The sequence below is a fragment of the Thermobia domestica genome, chromosome 3 (genome assembly GCF_964235325.1).
Source record: "Thermobia domestica chromosome 3, izTheDome1.hap1.1, whole genome shotgun sequence".
Classification (NCBI taxonomy): domain Eukaryota; kingdom Metazoa; phylum Arthropoda; class Insecta; order Zygentoma; family Lepismatidae; genus Thermobia; species Thermobia domestica.
This window is the reverse complement of record NC_137456.1, coordinates 9,661,850-9,685,633: the sequence shown is the minus strand read 5'-3', so window position 1 is coordinate 9,685,633 and position 23,784 is coordinate 9,661,850. Positions and strand designations below refer to the sequence as shown.

The 23,784-nt window shown below is 36.3% G+C and overlaps 1 protein-coding gene across 1 annotated transcript in view; it reads left to right on the top strand.

The window, feature by feature from the left end:
* LOC145682397 (uncharacterized) overlaps positions 1-23,784 on the top strand; it is a 260,717-nt gene that overhangs the window by 156,998 nt on the left and 79,935 nt on the right. The gene's annotated exons all lie outside the window — the stretch shown is intronic.

Here is a 23,784-nt window from a genome sequence, read left to right as displayed (position 1 = left end):
CTTCTCTTTATATGGTGCGCACTGCATTCTATCATCGCATGATTTATTCCCTTGATAGAGGAAGGACAAGTTGCTGTGGTCGAAATCCTTCAACTGTTGGTTGCGGACAAGGATTGCCACATTTAATTATTTCACAGGCTTCGCTGTGAACTGTCTTGTTAGCCATTCTAAGTAGCCTACGATCTTCGCTCGTCAAGACCAAAGGACAAAATGACAAATTAGCAACACAGCCGAGGACATTCATTTCTTTCCCCTAAGCAAAGGGAGGGCTTCCTCCGTAAAAGGGGCAGTGGTGGGGCCGAAGTATGTATAAGTTATTTTCCGAGGGCACAATGAAATAGAAAATCCCTAAGCTGCAAAAACAACATTTTTTCCCCCGTCAGTATGATAATAATAATAATTATTATCAGGAAGTGTTATTTGGATTTTCTCAACTTCAAAATACAGCGTAAGGCTTTTCAAAAGTTAAAATTGTTCAGATAAACAAGGACAATAAAAAGACCAGATTTTCAACCGAAGAATCATTCTACGTTCAGAGCTTCGAAGTAACAATGGAAAAGTCTCTGGGAAGCAATCGTTTGGATATCAGTTATGAAGTCAAGAAAAAGTACAGTACAGTTGCGTTGTCTACTAACGACATTTGCAATAGCTAATGTATGACACTGGAAAGTTTAAACTGTGTATTTGCATTCATAAGGTCTCTCCAGTTATGTATATATTATTCTTGTGTACCATTTTGGTAATTTTACAGTTTGTTTTTGCTTTATTTTAATCGGTTTTCATTTCGAATGTAATTATTTTTGTTCGGTGAATAGATGGGTACCGAATTCTTTTCTACTTGACCCTCTTTGAAGCCATTTTTGATGCAAGGAAATGTGGAACAAACAAATTTCGTTTTCAAAAAATAATTGAATTTTGAATCTTTCTGTGTTATCTTCGTTTTTATTCTTTTGGGTTAGATTAAATTTACCCTTTCGTTACATTTTGGATACCAGTTAGGAATTGTTTCTTTATTTTTTTGCCTTTCGATATAATTTTAAATTCATTAAATCTACGTGATATAACTCTTCAGACAAACTCAGTGGTAGAGCGTTCACCTCTGGTGCATGGGGTCCTTTGTTCGATCCCAGCTCGCGCCAAGTGAACTTCGTGGTGGACAAACACCGTGTGCGTGGGTTTTCTCGGGGTTCTTTTGTTTCCTCCCACTTTCTTCATTCCACAATTTCATTCATTTCTCATCATCACCGTCTCCCTTAGCCTAGCCGGCATAACCGTAGGACGTAAAACTTCAAGACTTAATTTATTTTTTTCCACTATAGTGAAGTTATGTTTCATATTTAGTAAGCTGGCCTTTTTTTTTTCCTTTTCTCCTGCAAACCAACAGGTTATCTGGTGCCTGGCCTTCCGATTTGTTCTTGCAACAATCTTGTGATTTTGTGTTGTTGCTGTTTAAAAACACATTGTGCCATTTGCACTCAAAAACATACAGCTGGGAAGACGCATTTGTTGTCTCCTTGGACATTAAATGAGAAGCACCTTTTTTTCAAAATAGCGTGGTAGCAGCGATAATAAGAGAGATATCGTTGAATAAAAGAAATATTCAATATCTTAAAACAGAGAGGTTTAATTTAAATCAGTTAGACGACAGCCAGGTGAGAGGAAAATACCAGTTTCGAATATATTCTCGGTTTTAGAAGGTTCGCAGTGCACTAGTGTTGAGGGTACTTGGATTGAAATCAAGAGATAGCATTAAAATCTCAGCAAAAGAAACATTGGGACTCGCGGAAGTACGTAAGAAACAAATCATGATTCGACCAGGAATGCACTAAACTAGCAGAGAAGAGAAAACAGACTAAATTGCGTTGGGTACAAAATCCAAACGAAATAACTATACAGAATTTCGTAGACATCAGGCGGGAAACTTACGAATCTTTTAGAACAAAGAAAGGCGATTTTTTGAAAGCTAAAATTAATGAACTTGGAAGATAAAAGTAAAAACAAAATCATTCTGGACATGTATAAGGGCATTAACGAATTTAAGAAAGGCTATCAACCTCGCGCTTATATATTAAAGAAGACCGATGGAACAGTTCTAATTGACACAGATAGCATCTTAAATAGATGGAAATATTTCTTTGACGATTTGCTTAACACGCAACCAAAAACTAATATGGAGAAAGGGAAATACACACAGCAGAACCGTATTTTTCGGAGCCTAACCGAATAGATGTAGAAATCGCTATAAAGAAATTAAAGAAACACAAATCTCCGAATGTAGACGAAATTCCGACTGAGTTAATTTTAGCTGGAGGGGAAAGATTGTGGAACAAGATACATAAACTCATGCTCTTTATCTGGAACAAGGAGGAATTACCCCAAGAGTGGAAAGAATCAATCATTGTTCCAATTCACAAGAAAGGGGACAAAACTGATTGTGGTAAATATTGAGACATTTCTCTTTTGTCAACATTCTATAAAATCCTTTCAAACATTTCCATTAGCAAGATTGACACCATACTCAGATGAAATTATTGCAGATTATCAGTACGGATTTAGGCGAAATCGTTCAACTATAGACCAGATATTTACCATCCGACAAATACTCGGAAAGAAATGGGAATACAATTCCTCGATACATTAATTATTTATTAATTTTAGAAAGGCTTAACGACTCGGTTAGGAGAGAGGTATTATACAACATTCTTACAGAATTTGGAATACCGAAAAAGCTAGTTAGAACAATTAAGATATGTTTAAATGGAGCCTGATCCTGACCTAAACTAATGTCCCGGTAAAAAAATTCTTGTCCGCGAGCTTTCACGTGGAGAATGGCCTGAAACAAAATGCGTTATCGCCATTATTATTCATCCTTGTCCTGGAGTACGCTATAAGGAAAATCAAAGATAGCAACCAGGGCCTATAGTTGAATGGTACTCACCAGGTTATGGCGTATGCTGATTATGTAAATTTAGTAGGGGATGATAGGAGAACAATAGAAAGAAATGCAGAGATCTTATTAAATGCTTGTAGGGACATGGGTTTAGAAGTAAATGCAGAGAAAACTAAATACATGGAAGTTCGCCAGAATCGTAATATTGCAAATTAGAGATGCCTTAAAATATCAAATAATAGTTTTGATAAAGTGAATTCTTTCAAATATCTAGAACCGATATTAACAGACCAAAACCATATTCTCAAAGAAATTAAATGTTAACTGAAAGCAAGGAAGTCGCGTTATTATTCAGTTCAGAATCTTGTCGCGAATTCTGTCGAGGAATTTGAAGCTTAAAATATATGAAACGATAATCATGCCTGTTGTTTTGTATGGTTGCGAAACATGATCGCTTACTTTGAGGGTAAAATATAGAATGAAAGTATTTGAGAATAAAATCCTGAGACGAATATTCGGACCCAAGAGAAACGGGAATGGGGAATGGCGAAAACTTCATAATGAGGAACTACATAATTTAAACCGTTTTCCAAACATTGTTATGGTCATCAAATCTAGGAGGTTCAGGTGGACAGGTCATGTAGCTAGAATGGAAGAAAGTAGGAACGCTTTCAAAGTTTTAACTGGGAGACCAATCGGAAAACGACCATTAGGAAGACCTAGGCTCAGATGGGAGGACAATGTTAAGATGGATCTCGCAGAAATAAAAATACAAAGTAGAAACTGGATCCAGTTGGCTGAGGATAGAAGTGAATGGAGAGCTTTTGTGAATGCGGCATTGACCTCCGGGTTCCATAGGTAATACAGCTAGTTAGTTTGTATTATTTTGGCCTTATCTTTGTAAGTCTTAGGATGCCCATAAAACTTTAAGCTGAAAACGGGTCAAATTCCGGCTTTTTAAAAATAATGAGAAATGAGAAACAGGTCAGTGCGTAAATTAGTTCCTGTTTATCTTAGCAATACCTAATACATTTATATTGTAATATAACATAGATCTAATATATATAAGTTATAAAATATAGACAGCATTTAACTTACAATATAGTACAACATGGTGCTGTCTGCATTTGCTCCTTTGCTCTAGCACGAATCCTTGATATTACATTGGGTGAGAAGTTAACTCTTGAACTGAAGAATGCCAGAAGTATTTCTCAGAAGAACCTATGTTCTTGAGAATAGCTTTATTCTTCATTAGTCTTTCATAAAGCTTACTACAGTTATCTGTGAATTTACCGTATGAGTAACATATTTCATTGTTGCAACATGTATAGAAGATTTTTCACTTGTCCATATGCTATTCCTGATTGAAGAAACACGCTCCACAGGAGTGGATATACGAGGCAGGTACAACACCATTCCTACTATAGGACTTTTAGGCCTACCGTTGTTCTATCTGCGTCCTGGTATTAGAGCTCCCCCTCCTCTCTCTCTCTCTCTCTCTCTCTCTGTCTCTCTCACTCTCTTTCTTTCTTTGTTACAGGGCGGGATCAAGTAATTCGATACTTAGGAAAGACACGTTGAAGTTTGTTCAAGAAACAAGCAAGTACTAAAACCTCGCCTTTCCAGCAGTAGTGTTAACTATAGATCATGTTTAATGTAGTGAATTTCAGTTCAATTTTTGCCTTTTTGTTATTAATTATTAATACCTTTACAAGGAGTAAAGGTACTGCGTTTTGTTATTTACTTCTTTCATTTGCATAAAACGGAACAAATACTATCTTTTTTCACCTATTGACGGGACACGCCCCTAAACCGGGACTGTCCCGATCAAAACGGGACGCACCCTACTTATGGTGCTTATACCCACAATGTTTGTTGCTCTGTCGTTCCACGCTCCATGCAATAAGTTTTTTTTTTTTTTTTTTTTTTATGCGGACATCAGTAGCCGCACTAGCATAAGTAGGGCCGGATTTAGGGTGTGTGTGTGTGCAAAGGTGCACTTGCACCTCCCTTCCCTCGTTGTAAATTTACACTACCTAAAGTAAGAAGCTGGCAGTGGGTTTTGCAAAATCAATAGCTTAAGTCAATTTTTGGAAGGTTGAAGGAAAAGAATTCATCGAGAGCAGACACACAGCATTTCTAAAGAAATTCTTCATTCACATCACAGATGTCTAAAGGCATTTTAAAAAACTCAAATTTAATTCAAATGCATTGGTAGTTATTGGTGCACCCCCTTCCCCGTAGAGAATCCTAGATCCGGCCCTGGTTATAAGTATATTATGCGGACATTATAAGTAGTTCAACCTATTTCCAGAGAGGAAGTATCATACAGGGTGAGTCAAAAAAAAAAAAATAAAACTTTACTACTTTGAAATCATTGAAATAACTTAGAGAATCGATATAGGTGTCAATGTGTAGCAAAACACTTCAAGTTTGACTCACGTAGTGCCGTAGTACCACATTCCGTCATCGCGTGCTCCACCGTAGTGCATTCTTAAAATGGCGACTATCACTGGTGCGGAGCGTACCCTCGTATGTGTTGTTATTTTATGGAACGAACTCTGCAACAGCTGTTCAACGTAGATTTCGTGCGGAACAAGGCCAAGCAGGCTTACAATTTACAGTTGGCACAAGAACTTTGTTGAGACTGGTTGTTCTGTTCGTCATGTAAAATCACCAGGTCGCTCGCCAGTTGCTGCTGCTGTTGTCGAACATGTTAGGGAAAGGCTTGCCCGTATTTTCAAAAATCAACGCGGTGTGAGTCTCGCGAAATAGGCATTTCACAAGACAGTTTGGAGAGTGCTACGTAAACGTTGACTTAAAACCATGCAGATTTACAATGGCACAACAAATTACTGACGTAGATAAGGTTGCTTGTGGAGAATTCTATGTGGAAAAGTTGGATCAGATAGAAGAAGATGAGACATTCTTTAACACTATTATCTTTAGCGATTAGAGTACATTTCATATCAGTGGCATGTGAAAACCCACAACTGTAGAATCTGGGGCAGCGAAATCTTACGTCAAACAATTGAACACATCCGTAACAGTCCAAAGGTAAATGTGTTTTGTGCTCTTAGAAAATTTAAAGTGTACGGTCCCTTCATGGATGACAGTGTCACTGGTACCATGTATCTTGATATGTTGGATTAAAAAAAAAAAATCAGATAGATGAAGACGAACAACAACAAGATGTGGCCTATTACTACCAGCAAGACGGCGCACTGCCTCATTTCCTCAAGGAAGTTCGAGATTTCTTCGATATTCGCTTCCCATGTCTGTGGATTGGCTGTGCGGGTCCAATTGCATGTCTGCTTTGTTCCTCAGACTTAACACCTATGGATTTCTTCTTGTGGGATTTTGTTCCGTCCCTACCAGACAATCTTGCAGACCTGAGAAATCGCATCTACGCTGCCGTTGCAGAAGTTACGCCCGATCAGCTGGAACGAGTGTTCCGGTGGGATCTATTTCCGCATCACCAACGGCAGTTGTATCGAACCAAAATGAGACTGGTGTTAAATTTGAAGTGTTTCGGGGACCGCGGTGGCTCAGTATTAGAGCGTTCATCTCTGATGCGTGGGAGGGGCCGCGGTGGCTCAGTGGTAGAGCGTTCACCTCTGGTGCTAGGGGTCCCGGATTCGATCCCAGTCCCCGCCAAGTGAACTTTGTGGTGGACAAACACCGTGTGCGTGGGTTTTCTCGGGGTTCTCCCGTTTCCTCCCATTTTCTTCATTCCACCATTTCATTCATTTCTCATCATCGCCGTCTCCTTTAGCCTTGCCGGCATAAGCGTGGGACGTAAAACTCAAATATTTCATTTCATTTTCTGATGCGTGGGGTCCCTGGGTCGATCCCAGCTCGCGCCAAGTAAACCTTTGTGGTGGACAAACACCATGTGCGTGGGTTTCCACGGGGTTCTCCCACTTTCTCCATTTCATTCAGTTCTCATCACCACCATCTCCTTTAGCCTACTTGGCATAACTGTTGGACGTAAAAACTCAATTTCGTTTCATTATTTGAAGTGTTTTGCTACAAATTGTCACCTCTCTTGCTCCTGTAAGCAATCTCAATAAATGTCTATATGCTTTCAAAGTTGTAACGTCCTTTTTTACTCATCCTGTATAATAAATGTATAAGTTTTTTTTTTTTTTTTTTAATAAAATAAAATGGAATATGATGGACAGTTCAAGTCGACACTTGAAATCACATTTTCAGTGCTAGTGTTTGCGTACAGAAAGAGTTGACAGAAAAGAGACAATAACCTTTTCAAGGCAATGCTAACTAGAAAACGAACTTTCCCATAACAAACCGAAAACAATAACAAGATCCAGCTGACCTCTATATACATACTTCTGCGATCCGTTGCTTTCAAGAAAATATAAAAATATCTGGTAACGTCATAATTAGAAAAATAACATGGATATTTCAGAAAATGGAAAAAAAAAAAGAAAGACAAATATTCCACATTTTTCAGTGTTGAACGTCAGATAAATGGACAATATAGAAAGTTCGGAGAGAGAGACCTTCATCACCAGTTATTCAGCAGTTTCGACGCAGTGGTTCTTCAGTTTTAGTCATCACTACTCCGTGGGATTTCGAAATTAATTCTACTACAAATCATATATAGTTTGGAGCTCATATGCTGTGAGTATCTTCGTTAACCGTCATAGCTTTCTTTCTCCACTTTGGAGAGGTTTTCAGATCATACTCTACCGTTTGTGATATCTGAATGAAAATGTCATGCTGATTTTGAATATAAGTCTCCTTTCTGACAAGTGACATACTGTCTTTCATGGGTCAGTCGTAAATGGGCAGTAACAAACTGTGTGGTTAAATGGGGATTTCTAGTTCTCATTTGTTTTGACGTATTATACGACGGACGATTTGCAAAATGGTTTATGTCAACTACGTTCTTTAGGTTTATATTTAAGCTCTATCCATATTGATATTGAGGCTGCGGTGACTTAGTGATAGAGCATTCACCTCTGGTGCATGGGGTCTTTGGTTCGATTCCAGCTCGCGCCAAGTGAGCTTTGTGGTGGACAAACACCGTGTGCGTGGGTTTCTTGGGATTCTCCCGTTTCCTCCCACTTCGTTCCACCATTTCATTCATTTCTCATCATCATCGTCTCCTTTAGCATAGCAGGCATAATCGTGGGACGTAAAACTTAAAATATTTCGTTTCATTTTTCATATTGATGTTAAATCAAAAATGATAAGTTGAAATAAGACATTCTAAAATTCAACACGAGGAAAAATGTGTGTTAACATATTAATTTATTATTTTTGGGTCAAAAGATCCAAAAAAATTCAACAAAAATTTTCTTGTAGGCCTTATATCTGGAGAACTACACATAGTGTAGCCAAACCCGAACTATCACTTGACTCAGTATGATGTGCTTATTCCGTAGACAAATTCGAAAACTCAGTTTAGGGACCGTTCAAAAATTTTGTGGCCCCTGATCCAAAAACTAATTATTGGTCAAGATCGTAATCTTTTGAGGAATTTTTTGATCATTATAAAATTCTTGTTATTCAATTTAGTTTTGTTTTCAATCAAAACACTAAAATCAGCAACAGTGGCGGCTTTAGAGGGTATGGCCGAGTAAGCACGAACCTACCCCAAAATTTTGAAAAATAAATAAACGCTGAAAAGATACAATAAGCAGTAAATATATCTTCAACTATCTATATCAATGGTAGATAACTACTTAACAAATAGCATCAATCACTACTGTAAAAGTAATTTCGTACTGTCAATCAATCAAATGTCTGTATGTAGCTATAAGTTAAGGGGGCGGGCCTACCCAAAACTAAAATCGTAAAGCCGCCCCTGATTAGCAATAACTTTTTGAAACGTTGATCGATATACTCATTCACTCAGAACTTAGCAATATGAAATGAAATGAAATCTTTTAAGTTTTACATCCCATGCTTATGCCGGCTAGACTAAAGGAAACGGTAAGGATGAGAAGTGAAGAAAGTGGCAGGAAACGGAAGAACCTCGAGAAAACACCCCTTATGGGTTTATTTCACCACTAACTACGGATGATTCCATTCCGGAACCAAGTACCTGGGGAAAACCTATATATAGTCTGAAAGCTCTTGCCAAGAGAAGTATGAAATCGTTTTCAAATCACGGGCAAACCACAACCTGGCCCTATAAGAGGCCAATTTTTTGGTGTTTCTGACCCTATGTATAGCATATTCGACAGAAGTAAAAATAAATGTTACGATCCATCACACGTAAGCACCTGAGCCCATCATGTTCCTTTTTGGCTCATTGCTAGAACGTAACTCGGCGAAGGCTTTGATAATATCGTGTTGCACCCAGACATAATTATTTGGTCAGTGTTGCCAACCAATCGTAAATACAATGTGGCAGATGGTTTCTGCACCACTGGATGTACATCCATGAAACGTGGCATAACCATCATTCGTCACTTAAAATATATATATATATATATATACTGTGGACGTATTCCTCTTCCAAGGAGCCCAGTTTGTCAGTGTTGCCAACCAACTTTAAAAATGAGAAGGTATAAAGCAGGTTTCGTACGATGAGACGTTTATGCACCAAGATTGGCAGAAACATCACACTACATTATAGCAAAAAGACGTCACCATATTCCAACCATTCTATGTTGTCAGTGTTGACATGTAAACATCACAATGTTGCAAATAGGGTGCATGCTATTGAACGAATATAGAATAAACGTGACAGAAGCAGCATTGGACAATGGAAAACATAGTGTGAATGGTTGCCAACCATTCTAAAATATATTTTCTCGAAAGGTTGTATGATCAATGCATGCATAGAGACAAAACTTGGCACAAACATCATTCGACACAAAGCAAATATTCTGTGGTTATCATCATTCCGCAAGCACCCCAGTCTGTCAGTATTGCTAATGTTTTCAAAATGGAAGTTCTTCAAATAGTATTATACTAGCTTCGTGGTATTTTTATATTGTCTAATGGTATGAATGGTATTTCGTATGATGTTTCTCCCGAACTTGGTGCATAAACATATCATCGTACGAAATCTGTTTTACACTTTCTCATTTTTACAATTGGTTCGCAACACTGACAAACTGGGCTCCTTGGAAGAGGAATACGTCCACAGTATATTTTTCTAGTGACGAATGATGTTTATGCTACGTTTTATGGATATACATCCAGTGGTACAGAAACCATCTGCCACATTGTATTTACAATTCGTTGGCAACACTGACCAAATAATTATGTCTGGGTGCAAAGCGATATTATAAAACCCTTGCCCGAGTTGCGTTCTAGCAATGAGCGAAAAAGGAACGTGATGGACTCAGGTGCTTACGCGTGATGCATCGTAACATTCATTTTTACTTCTGTCGAATATGCTATACATAGGGTCAGAAACACCAAAAAATTGGCCCCTTATAGGGTCAGATTGCGGGTTTGCTCGTGATTTGAAAACGATTTCGTACTTCTCTTGGCAAGAGCTTTCAGACGATATATAGGTTTTCCCCAGGTATTTGGTCCCGGAATGGAATCATCCCTGGTAAGTTCGCTTGGCTTGAACAGGGATCGAATCAAGGATCCCACGCACCAGAGTGAACGCTCTACCATTGAGCCACCACGGTTTCTAAAAACCTATAGCTAAATTGCATCAGCTTATAGGAAGCCATAATAAGGACTATTAATTAATCTAGACATTAATTGACATTACCTTTAATAGAAGTCTATAAGAGGCACTTCATAATTCTAAGGGAAATTATACAAGTTTTTTTAAGAAATGGATTATAATGCATTCCATTGTTGTTTAATGTTCTTTTAAATACATATTTCCAGGAGTGAGCTCTTGGACAAAACGACGTTGTTACTGCTTAGTTATAAAGATTAGTTCACGCATCTGATTTCTGATGTCCATCTGGTGCTACCGATGGGGAAACCTTAAACTGATATTTCTTTGAGAATGACGTTGGTTATGAGGTTAGTATTTTACTACATTTTGCTCACTGCTTTTCCATTTTTTAAAAACTAAAAATGGCAGCCACTGCCTCTGTGAAGTCGCTAGTGTATATAGGGTTACTTAAGGTTGGTTTAAAGGGACAAGTTTTGCCGGTAGATGGCACTACAGTCTTCGTCTCTCTCATGTGCTTTTTTATCGTTCACGAAAATTCACGATTTCTGTTACAAATTTCAACCTACAGACTTCAAATTTTTAGAAAAGGAACTTCATAATCTATCGAAGGCAATAATCCGTGCCGATTCTTTATTTAGAATTTTCTTCATTGTTGAAATGGATATCCAAACCTTTAACAATGGAACAGTTTCAACAATGCAGAAAAGTCGAAATAAAAAATCGACACGGATAGTTCCCTTCAATAGGTTATGAAGTTCCTTCTCTTAAAATTTGAAGTCTCTAGGTTGAAATTTATAAAAAAAATTGTAAATTTTTGTGAAAGGTAAAAAAATACATGGGAGAGATACGAATACTGTAGTGACATGTATCGGAAAAACTTGTCCCTTTACACTAACCTTAAGAACTTAGAAAGAAAGCTAAACCACTGGCACGACAGCCCTTATAAGGCTTGAACGGTCCAACGCCATCTGTTAGCAACCGGATGAACTAAATGCAGCCTAGCGACGTCTAACAGGCGTCTCAGGAGCTTTCTAGACCCAGTGGCCGTCACGTCTTTTATTCACGTGACTCCCCAATGTGGCTCACGACGCTATGTGAACGCCGAAAATTGGAAAGTATCGGTCGAGAATCGAACACAGGACCACACGGACGTGAGTCCAACGTTTTAACCACTAGATTGGTGTCCCGCTATATAACGCTACTTACTAAGAAAGAAAGAAAAAATAAACGAAGTTGTCTGCAGCTAAAGATGCTAAAACACGCAACAGCGGAGCAAGACAGAGTGGGGGAGATGGAAGCATTTGCAGATTCATCTAGGCATATACTATAGCCCGGGTGACCCGAATTGGCGTGTGGCATCAGTCAATAAGCTCGCAGTTCCCTGTTACTAAACCTTCAGGGAGGAATCCAATCATTCATAATTGATTTTGCTCGTATTGTGGACAATTATGAATGATTAGATTCCTCCCTGAAGGTTTAGTAACAGCACGCTGTGAGCTTATTGGCTGACACCATACGTCAATTCGAGTGACGTGGACTATAGTGGAATCTCTTCAGTAAACCAGGGGTGGATCCAAGGGGGGGATCGAGGTGATCGTTCCGCCCCCCAGAAGAGGAAACTTTCTTATTTTTATATATAAATAAAACCCATCCCAAAGTTTGGAGCCCTTAAAAGTAGCAATATGACAACCCACCGCCCCCCCCCCCAGAAGTCGGTCCTGGAACCGCCCCTGCAGTAAGCGTGGTACGAACAAGCAGTAGCGAGTCCAAAGTTCTACATAATGGGATTCACAGCGGCAGTGGCAGCGAAATCAGCTTTTCCTTATTCGCAAAGCTCCTCCTCGGCTTTGGGGTCGCCCTTGATTTTTCACTTTCAACGCATTCTTTGAATTCCCTAAACCACAAATATTACAGGATACTAAATTTACCATTGCTTAATCATATCTCTGATATACTTACTAAGCTGTGCTCGTGAGTTTCGGTACATAGTTTTAAAAAACTCAAAATCTCAGCATGCATCCACAATTTCCATTCGTGTTTAAATCATCATCGTCAGTATATTTCAGTTCTCGCTGGAACCATTGTCAAGCGCTGGTCTACCACAAACAAGAATCTATTTACGATTACATCAGTGTGTTCTTCCAAACATATGATTAGAAAAAAAAATCGTGACCGAATATTCAGTGGTACACTCCTATCGACCCTTTTCACCTATTCTGACTTGTGAGTTTTAATGCAAACAAACTTGATCCCTTAACTTCTTTGACTATTTCCTTCGACTATTTCCTTATACTCAATCACTGTTGATAAAAGTCGTTTTAGGGCTTCCAAAATTGTATAAAAAGTATCACTTACTCCTTAAGGCATCAAATTGCTAAAATGTAAATTGTGTCACTTTTTTGTTTGTTTGAAAACTCCTATGTACAATATTCACACTTTAACATTTATTTACTTTGTCTTCTATAATAAAATAGTCTGGTACTCTTGTTTTGTTTCGCATTGTAATTTATATATATATATATATATATATATATATATATATATATATAGATATATATATATATATATATATATATATATATATAACCAATATCAGTGTCGAATTCATAGTTTCAGGGTCGCTAAGATGAACAATGACACTTCCGAGGCATTGCCCTTCAAAATGAGGAGGGGAGGGAATATATATAAATAATCGAAAATGACCGATATCAAAGAACGTTTTTAGTAAAGTAAATGTGAACTGACTAACGGAACACACTACTATTTTTTCTTAATTTAACCCAGCGAAGTGGGTAATTGATGCTAGTATATTTTAAAATTGAAACTGACTATGTTTGTGACTCTCAATCTCTTGAACCGCCGACCTATCTCGGATCAAATTTTTGACTAGATGCGGTTCTGGCCTGGGAGTGCTTTTAGGTATTCGCTTTGACTGTAGAACTTAGAGGAAGGGAGTTATAAAAAAAAATAAATAAATAAAACTTAATAACTCTTGAACTAAACGACTAATCTCGATCAAATTTTTAACATAGATGATGTTCGTGCCTGGAGTGTTCTTTATAATTTCACTTTGACGGTGTAACATAGGGGAGGGGGAGAAGGGGGAGATATACTTAAATCAAATTATATAAAAATAAAAGTGACTGTTCGTAAGTTAATACCTCTTGAACTACCAGATCAATCTTAATCAAACTTTCAACATAGATGAGGTTCGAATCTGGGAAGTTTTTCATTTCATTTTGACGATTGATCTTAGAGAAGGGTTGGAGGGGAAATATACGAAAATGAATAAAACTTAATAATAACTCTTGAACCGCACGATCGATCTCGATCGAATATTTAACATGGATAAGTTCGGGCCTGGGATGTTTTCGTCATTTCACTTTTACGGTGCAACGTAGGGGAGGAGGAGGGGTAGATATATATGTAAAAAATAAAGGACTGTCTTTGTGACTTCATCTCTCTTGAACCATCCGACCGATCTCGATCAAATTTCCAACATGACTGATGAGGTTCGCGCCTGGGATGGTATTTATCTATTCACTTTGACAATAGAACTTAGGGGAGGGGGAGGGAGGAGTTAAAGAAATAAATAAAACTTAATAACTCTTGAACCAAACGATCAATCTCGATCAAATTTTAACATAGATGAGGTTCGGGCTTGGGATGTTTTTTTTTTTATCATTTCACTTTGACGGAGCAACGTAGGGGAGGGGAATAGGGAGGGGAGATATAAAAATAAATAAAACTTAATATCTCTTGAGCAACCGGACGATTTCGATCAAATTTACAACCTAGCTGAAGTTTAAACCTGAAATATTTTTTGTCATATCACATTGACGGTGTAACTTAAAAGTGGTTGGAGGGGAGAGACATTTAAAAATGATCGAAATGACCAGTATCTTTGTCGAATTCATAGTTTTCGGGGTCGCTAAGATGAACAGTGACACTTCTGATGCCGTTTCAATCCAAATTCAGCCCCGATCTTGGGAGAGGTGTATAAAAATGATTGAAATGACCAATATCAGTGTCAGATTCATAGTTTTCGGAGTCGCCGAGATGAACAATGACACTTCCGATGCCGTGCTCCGCAACATTGGGAGGGGAGGGGGATATATAAAAAATCATTGAAAATGACTGATACCAAAGAGCGCTTTAGTAATAATAAAAAATGACTGACTAATGTAACATATTACTATTGTTTCTTAATTTAACCCAGCGAAACGGGTAATTGATACTAATATATATATATGTATATACTTTTTATTGTATATTTATTTATTTGTTTATTACATTACAAACTAGTAATACATAAGATACAATACAAACTAGTAATATGGGGCCGCGGTGGCTCAGTGGTAGAGTGTTCATCTGTGGGGCATGGGGTTCTTGGTTCGATCCCAGCTCGCGCCAAGTGAACTTTGTGGTCCACACACAGTATATGCGTGGATTTTCTCGGGGTTCTCCCGTTTCCTTCCAGTTTTCATTCCACTATTTCATTCATTTCTCATCATTCTCGTCTCCTTTAGCTCATCAGGCATAACTGTGGTAAGTAAAACTTAATGATTTCATTTTTCGTTTGAAACTAGTAATACATAAGATGCATTGTTCTTCTTCCCCATTAGTGATCTATTTAAAAGTTTTAATTCTTATACTTTTGAAGCTGCTTCCTCTACCACCATCTGAAAAAATAAAATAAATAAATAAAATAGAAGGTTAATAATAAAAGTTTTAGCTGAACCTGCGCTCTCTACACAGCGCATCATTCGCATATTACCTTCTATTAAATCTCCTTCTCATTCCTTACAACATCTGTACATGTCCCTTTACAGACACAAGTGAAAGACGTCTTGATTTAAAAAAAAAATCGGCAATGGGTATCATAAAGGGGAGATTTTTTCTATTACTTTTTCTCAGTATCTTTCACCGCTGCGAAATTTAAGCCTACTTCCGGTTGGAGTTTCTAAGTCATGTATGACCAGTGTTTTCTTTCTTCGTGCATGCAGTATGTAATAAGCAAATACGTTACATACATAATTAATTATAATGTCAGTTATATATGGTGTTCATTGGGCAAAACGATCCAAAAATATTCAGCTTAGACTGAAGAAATGGTTATCCTTTCTTTTTCAGTATTATTTGGCCATGAAACAAACGCCTGAGTCATATACAACCCGTATATACAATGATGTGGTGTTGAAATGTATAATGCGTAGGATATGATGCTTTTTTTTTTTTTAATTTCAACACGCCCAATGTACCCGTAAAATTGTAATAAATAAATAATGGTCAGGTTTTTTAAATATTCAATCAGAACTGGACAATCTATACAAAATTTGCAATCGATCATTGAAAACGTAATCTTTCTAGAGCCTGTAGTTTCCGAGATCTCAGTGTCGAAAGGATTGACCACAAACATATAGTTTAAAAGAACTCCAAAGATGGTAGCACAATTCATTTGCATTGATTTTGGAGAAGGCTTATTAAAATATAAAGTCTTTGAACAATAGCTTTAAAACATAAACTTTATAAAAAAAGATGTATTTAAATAATAATTTATTAAAAGTACACATACTTTAAAATATTGTCTTTGTTAAACGTGAAATCACAAATAACCGTAAGTCAAAGGTTTGAAATGCAAAGTTAGAGGTTGAAGTTCAGGCGTTTTTGTAGCTTTTGTAGCATTTTAATAGATAGATGGATGAAAAGCGTAGTGCAGACAGATTTTGTTATGTTTTTAACTTTAAAGTGTGGAAGGGAATGTTTTTCCTTATAGGGAAAGAAACAAAGGCGGGAAGAAAAAAGGGTGGGAGTTGCAATTGTTATAATAAGATGGCTATATATATATATCTCGAAATCCTTTAAGATTAGAGATTTTTTTTTTCTTTTTTGAATTTCTCGATTGATTTTCTATTTCTTGTAGTCGCACTGAATGATCACAGTGTTCATAGTTTGAGGGAAATTTCCATAATCTAGGGAAATTTCATAGGTAAATTCAGGAAAGAGTTTTTTTTTTTTTTAACGATAAAACTTGAAAATCCAGGGAAATTCTCTAGCTGACTGATAAATGTTTAGTTTTCTTTGTTCTTCAGAAATAAACCATACAATAGCAGTTTTGTTTGTGTATGTGTCAGTGGAGGATGCACGGGGGGGGGGGGATCGGAAACTTTCTTATTTTATACATATAAATAAAACCCATCCCAGAGTTTGGAGCTCTTAAAAGTAGCTCTAAGTAACACTATAACAACTCACCGCCCCCCTCCAGAAGTCCGTCCCTGGTATGTGTATGTGTATGTGTGTATGTATGTGTGTGTGTATATATATATATATGTCCAAAGTAGCATAATTTGCACCTTTTGTTGTCTCAGTGTTTTTTTTTTAAATAAAAACAATTGAAGGAAAAGTAAAAGAAAAGTAGAAGAAAATAACAAACATGATTGGCACTTCCTTTGATATAGATAAATTAATCTTATCATATAACTTCTGTCATACTAATTAGATACTCAACAAACTAGGGGGGGAAGAGAAAATGCTCCTAAACAAAGATGTCTTAGAATATTCCGTGAAAGTTTTCAATACCGGATTTTCCGACCATGAAGCTCAAATTTTTACTATTCTAAATGTAACCAGTAGCAATATTAATAGAATATCGAAAACTATCACTAAAAGAAATTTTAGCGCAGACAATGTGGTCTACTTCAACTATCTCTTAAGCGGTGAAACATGGGAGGAGATCTACAAGCAAACTACAGTAGATAAAGCCTGGGAATATTTCCTTAACATATATAGTAACTATTTTAATGCAGCATTCCCGACTACCACTCGTAAAATTTACACACATAAGACAAAGTCGTGGATAACTTCAGGAATAAAGAAATCCAGCAAAACAATTAGAGAGTTGACACAAAGAGTCAAACAAGAGTTATCGAACCCGGAACTTAATAGATATTACGCGAATTACAAGCGCATATATAGACGTGTAATAAAAATGGCTAAAAGAATGGAATATGACAAACAAATTGAGCATTCAAAAAATAAATCAAAAACACTTTGGAAAATAGTAAAGAGTGAAACAAACAGTAAAGCATCTTCTAGGGAGATAGGAAACATTGAATTGAATCATGTAGATACTAAAATAACTGACCCAGTATTAGTTGCTAATATTATGAACAACTATTTTACTGAAATCGGAAATAAAAGTGTAACGGGTACTAAATTCGAAAAAAAATCTACGGAAGATAGGCTACAAAAAACGATGTTCCTTCAGCCAGTGATACCTAACGAAGTTGCTCAAATAATTTCAAAGCAAAAAGACAAATGGTCAGTAGGTTTTGATAACATTCCAATGACAATAGTGAAGAAAAGTTCCGCTTATATAGAGGAACCTTTGACATATCTTATAAACCTTTCCTTTTCATCAGGACAGTTTCCTCAAAAATTAAAATTAGCACGAATTAAACCAATTCATAAAAAAGATGATAGGTATAAGGTAGAAAACTATAGACCCATTGCCTTACTTTCGCCCTTCTCAAAAATCATTGAATCAACTATGCAAAAACGTATAGTAAGCTTCTTGGAAAAATATAATATAATAGATATTGCTCAAAATCTTTTCCAACGCAAAAAGTCAACTGAGACGGCGATATTTAATTATCTCGATTATATTCGGGATGCATTAGACGACAGGAAAAAATGTACTGGCATTTTTCTTGACTTAACTAAGGCATTCGACCTTGTTTCGCATCAAATACTCCTCGAAAAACTAAACAATATCGGTGTAAGAGGAGTTGTAAATAAATGGTTCCAAAGCTATTTAGAAGATAGAAATCAAGCCGTAGAAATTGATTACACGGATCAGCGGGGTACAAGTTTCAAATATACCTCTGACATCAAACCAATAAAATGCGGGGTGCCACAAGGCTCTATTTTAGGTCCTACTCTCTTTATAATTTTCATCAATGATTTTCCAGCTTACATAAAAACAGCCAAACCAACCATGTTTGCTGACGATACAAGTCTAGCCATTACTGAATACACTGACAGTAAAATGAAAGTTAGTATCGAACAAACAATAGAAGAATTAAACTCATGGCTTGAAAATAATAAATTAAAATTAAATACCGATAAAACTACAGTAATAAACTTTCATCACTCTCGAAATACACATGTAAATAATCCTATCATATCTATTAAAAATAAATTTATAGATAACGTTAAAGCAACGAAATTTCTAGGACTCTGGGTAAGTGATACACTAACGTGGGATAGGCACGTATCTGTACTCCAAAAGAAACTTTGTAAAGTGCACTATGCCTTAAAAAGTGTGAAGACATCATTCAACATATCAGCCTTAAAAGTAATTTATCATAGTCAGTTTGAGAGTCTACTTACGTATGGAATAGTACACTGGGGAAACGCAGCAGAAAGTAAGACAATTTTTAAGATTCAAAAAAGAGTACTGAGAACAATGAAAGGTACAAAATCAAGAGTATCATGCAAAAGAATATTCCGTGAGCTTAAAATTCTCCCACTGCCTTGCCTTTATATATTACGAACGGCAATCTTTATAAGAAAATACCTGAAACCGTCTCTTAAATGCAACAGTGACATTCACACATACAATACCAGAAACAAAAGCGATTTTGCAATTCCCATTCATAATACAGCACTTTACCAAAAAGGTCCAAAATATACAGGAATACAAATTTATAATAGCTTACCCATCAACATAAAAAACTCAGAATCTGATCACCTCTTTAAACAAAGACTAACAAAGTACCTACAAGAGCACTGCTTTTATACTGTCTCGGAATTTTATAAACATGCTCAAGCTAGAAACTTGTAGTTGTATGAATCAATAGTAAGGTATTTTATTTTATTATTACATGAATAGTCATATTTATTTATATATTATTATAATCAAATATATTGAATACGTGTTTCCTAAATACTAAATGAAGATAGCATAATGTAAAGAAAAAAACTATAGATTCTCGCACTATGAATAAAATCAGGTAGATGAATAGATAAGGTATGGTATTTCTATGTACATATATGTATCATGTTGTAAGACTAAGTGATGTATAAGGTAGTATAGTAGTAGTTTATTATATAGACAATAATAGAATTTGACATGTTCTATACCGCATGTACAAATGTACAATACTGTGGTCTCTTGAACGCAAAATAAATAAATAAATAAATAAATGTGTCAGTTGAGGGAAATTTTCTCATCGATTTAATTTGATTTTGAGTTTAACTTCTCGTTCAGCAGCGAGGCTATATGAAACGTGGACCTACTGATGAACGTGGAATCCGAACCACATGAGCTCCGCCGGGAATCGAACCCGGGTCTCCCACGCCAAAGGCGCGTACGTTAACCGTTTAGCCACGAGAAATCTCGGAAATTTTCTCATGGAAACCTACGAACATTAATCACAATTAACCAGGGTTGGCAAAAAAAAGAAGTTTTTTTAAGGTTGTTGTAAAGAGACAAGTTTTGCCGATAGATGTCACTACAGTCTTCGTATCCCTCTCATGTATTTTTTACCTTTCACGAAAATTCATGGTTTCTGTTACAAATTTGAACCTAGAAACTCCAAATTTTTAGAGAAGGAACTTCATAACATATCAAATACAAGAATCCGTGTCGATTTTTAATTTAGAATTTTCTTCAGTGTTGAAATGGCTTGATTGTTGAAATGGACATCCAAACCTTTAACAATATAACTGTTTGAAGAATGAAGAAAGTTCTAAATAAAAAATCAGCACGGATTGTTGCCTTCGATAGATTATAAAGTTCCTTCTCTAAAAATTTGGGGTCTCTAGGTTGAAATCTGTAAGAGAAATCGTGAATTTTCGTGGAAGATAAAAAATACATGAGAGAGATACGAAGATTGTTGTGACATCTATCGGCATAACTTGTCCCTTTAAACCATCCTTAAAGAAACCAAAAAATTCGTTTTTTTGTTTAAACCAGTTTTTTTTTTTTGTTTGTTTAAATAATTTGCTCTGTGTATTTATATTACATATGAACAGAAATAAGTTTGTTTCGCCTTATTGTTATTATGCAACAACCGCGTTATGCTGGAAGAGGTCACAATAGCTTGAAGCGGAATCCAAACCGCTTGTCGGCTTACATCCGAGAAAAATTGTTCTCCTTTTGGACTTGGAACAGCAGAATGTAAGTTCCACCCACTTCACTCCAACACCAATAGTATATTCGCTTATTCGGAAATCGGGTAGGTCCCGTTTCAAGTTGGGTGGTCCGGTCAGTAAATTTCTTAAATCGGGAAACCCCTGCCTTAGCCACCGGAAAATCCTGTTATTACTTTAAATTCAAAGCAATAACAGGAAAATTCCGTTATTGCCTTGCATATAAAATTTTACGGTCAATGTATCATAATCAGTACGCTAAAACTGAGGTATTAAACTAAATTCAGTATGTCCATATTATTCAATAAAATTAAAACTGAAAGTCCAATCCAAGCTAATGTTGGAAGCTATGTAGACAGTGGATAAATTTTGCCAATTTCTATCAATATATTTAAGCAACCTTGGCTTCTTTATAAAACAGGTATTCAAGCAAGCAGAAATATACAATTTGGTTTCATTTCGTATGTTTAGGCTTAACATTCTTATGTAATACCGAGGTTATTGAGGAAAAGTATTTCGCTTAAAGTGACATCCGAATCGCTACTTGGTTTACACTTGAAAAGAGGATTGTGGTTCTAGCGACAATTGAACATGAGACGCCTTGATCACAAGGTAAAAAGGAGATAAAACTACATAATAAAAGACAGATTCTGACCAAAGCATATATAATCTAATAAATAATAACGTTACAGTTTCGGGGAAATATATTTACCTTCATCAGACACATTATCTGATGTATAATGATGTATAATGTGTCTGATGAAGACACATATATTTTGCCGAAACTGTAACGCTATTATTTATTAAATTATATAGTCTTTGGTCAGAATTTGTCTTTTATTGTATACAAGAAGTTACAAAGCTAAAATGAGTAAGTGGTATTCAGAAATAAAACTAATGCAAATGGTTTGATATGTGGAAACGTCACCATGAAGTTTGCACAATTTAAAGCATTTTTCGTTTTTTTTTTAATTAAACTTTTTTTTTTTTTTTTTAAAAAAAAAAGAAGCTGTTGGTTTAAACCAGCCGACTCTGCAATTAACACACACTATAATAACACAACATTTACACTGAAACTACAACTAGAGATAAAAAGAAACTAGAAAAAGTACCTAAAGTGAAATGGTGTTTCCATTCCGTATTACACCAGGAAGTTTTCTTGTTTACTGACAGAATTCTATGTATTGTTTTCCTTTCGAAGGGATCCTGTCTCTCGCCAACAATATTTAATATCTATCTAAAAGATATAACAGGGTGTCTATCTAGTCATGAAAAAGTCACGAAATCAGAAAACGGTCATGAAAGTCAAGAAATTTAGCTTTTAGGTCACGTTTTTTAATGGAGAAATATGGTATAGACTGGAAAAGTTTGTTCTATAAAACGTCAAAATTCACCACCAAAAATGTCTAATTTCGGCTTTGCACGTTTCTATCGCATGCATAAAAATTTGGCTCAATTCGCACCCAAATTCGCTCTTCAGAATGTTACTAAATTTTATGGTTTGGGAAAGAAAAGATCATTAAAAAGTCACGAAATTTCATTTTGGAATTTGAATAGACACCCTGTATAATGCAAAAGAGCCTCGGTATTTCGATAGGAGGTAGAATGATTAGGGGTACATGGTTTGCAGATGATATCGCTCTTGTTGCGGAATCTGAAGACAAAATCAATAGGATGTTAGAAAAGTTCAGGAAGGGCTGTGAAGAATATGGGATGAAAATAAATGTGAGAAAGACCATAGCCATAGTGGTTGAAACGAAACCGTCGGTGTGAGATATCAGGGTGTGTATCGGTCACGAAAGTCATGAAAAAGACACGAAATCAGAAAACGGTCATGAAAGTCAATAAAAAGTCACAAAATTTAGCTTTTGGGTCACGAATTTTTTTTTTTATCTGTACAAATATAAGTATAGACAGGAAAATTTTGTTCTATAAAACGTCAAAATTCACCACAAAAATATCTCTGATCGGCTTTAAATACTAACAAATCGCCAGCAAAGTCCGCTCCTATCGCATGCATGGAAATTCGGCCCAGATCGCACCAAATTCGCTCTTGAGAATGTTACTAAATTTTATGGTTTAGGAAAGAAAAGGTCATGAAAGTGTCACGAAATTTCATTTTGGAATTTTAGTAGACACCCTGGATATAGAAGTAGGAAGGGTGAAAATAAGTATCTGGTTTTCGATACCTGGGTAGTATTATTAATGATGATATAAAGTGTGAACGTGAAATAAAAGCAAGGATAGGGATGGCGAAAGAAGCCTTTAGGAGGAAGAAAGTACTATTTTGTAGGACCTTGAATAAAGAGTTGAGAAAAAGATACTCATAAAATATTTCGTGTGAAGAATTGTACTGTATGGATCAGAAACATTGACATCACACAAAAATGAAGAAAAATGGCTGGAAGTTTTCGAAATGTGGGTGTCGAGAAGAATGGAGAGAATTAGCTAAGTCGAGCGGAAAACGTATGAGCGGATGGTCGAAATGGTGGAAGAGAAAAGAACAATTTTAAATATTATTAAGAACAGGAAGAGAAACTGGTTGGGACATTGGCTGGAAAGAACTGTATCATGAGGGAGGGGCTAGAGGGTATAGTGGAAGGAAAGAGAAGGACGGGGCGAAGAAGACTACAACTAATAGACGATATCAAAACAGAGAAGTCGTATGTGCAGGCGAAGAGGTTAGCGGAAGACCGTGGAGCATGGAAGCTTCTCAGTTGCGGCAAGTGATCTGCTAATAATGGCAGAATACATATGATGGTGGTGATTATAATGGTTGTACTAATTGTAATTTTCTTTTTATCTATTCCAGACTTTGGCTTTCTTTCCTGTTATAAAGATCAATGTTGCCATACTAATGGTATGATGTCCGTTTGTCTTAGAAAAAAAAAAACACACGTTTTCTGGAATAAATAAAAAAAATCATAATTAGTGCTACCATTATAAAATAAAATACAAAACAAAACAAGGGTGCCAAAATTCAGTTTTAGACTGTTTTATAAAGGTAACCAAGAAAGTTCTGTCACTTTTTCATGCACCACCTTCGAACACATATATATGTCATCTAAGACGTACCTGGAAGATCAAAAATGTCCCCATCAGCATCGACGACCTT